Below are 1105 nucleotides of genomic sequence, written 5' to 3'. Positions count from 1 at the left end.
TTTTTTGTTTGAATGCTCCTTATTTGGGTTTGCTAAATCAAAGAGTCAATCATGCTTGAGAGCGATGCGATTTCTCTTCAGGGCACTGGTTTTCTAGAACGAATTATAATATTTACTATTTCAGGCCTACTTCCAGCTGCCGTGCAAGCTGCTTGGTTAATAGGTCTTGGAATGACTAGGTGGACGTTATCCAAGAAGTCATTCCAGAAGTTATCCTAGAATGACTAGGTGGACGTTATAATATGCAACAATGTAGCGAAAACTGGGCAGGGTGGCTCAGTGGATACAATTCTGATTACCAAGATGGGAGCAGAGAAGTTGTAGCTGCGATATCAGCCTCCTGCGACGCTTATGGTTAGGCACAGCATTGGGTATTAGGATAAGCACAGCAAAGTTGTAGCTGTGAGTTGCGTGCATGCGACCGAGCAGTGAATGTTCTGCGATGTAAAGGATCTGTGACAGGCCTAACGCATCGCTTTGATTCGTTTGAGTAAGTTAAATGTTTGGGTTCCTTTAATGCTCAAATTGAATTCGCTAACGGCTTAATAAACGCTGACATCGCTATTACGATAACTGAACACCGCGCGACTCGAAAATCGTTTTTTATACTTGAAATCAGCGCAGCATAGTGAAATTATAGAAGATTTAAAATCTTTCGCAAGTGGAACCAAATCATATATATGTAAAGCTAAAACTTTCGACCCTTCTTTTATTATCTTCTCACTCGTGTGTTGAATTTGAAAAGTTATTAAAAACTGCCTTCAGAACGACGAAATTACAAAATTTAGGTATCAGCGGCAATTCAAAACACGGAAGTAAAGCAATTTTGCACCGAATAAATCATGCTGACGAATAAACTTGTCCAAATCTCTTTTGTTTAATTATTATTGACATATATTAAGGTCGAATGAAACCAGCAGTGGGTGGCCAGGAGGATTGTGTACATGCATTTATGCTGCATTTTGTTTAATTTACCTAATTTTTATCAATATTTCCTGAAAATTTATCATTTTTAGTTGCTAATCTAAAAAAAAGCTGCAAAACTTTTGTGCTTAATCATGTGGAATTTTAGAGTCATCATATTGATTTTGGCATAGGCGGCCCT

The sequence above is a fragment of the Hyalella azteca genome, unplaced genomic scaffold (assembly GCF_000764305.2).
Source record: "Hyalella azteca isolate HAZT.00-mixed unplaced genomic scaffold, Hazt_2.0.2 contig15682, whole genome shotgun sequence".
NCBI classification, from domain to species: Eukaryota; Metazoa; Arthropoda; class Malacostraca; order Amphipoda; family Hyalellidae; genus Hyalella; species Hyalella azteca.
Note: the sequence above shows the minus strand (reverse complement) of the source record.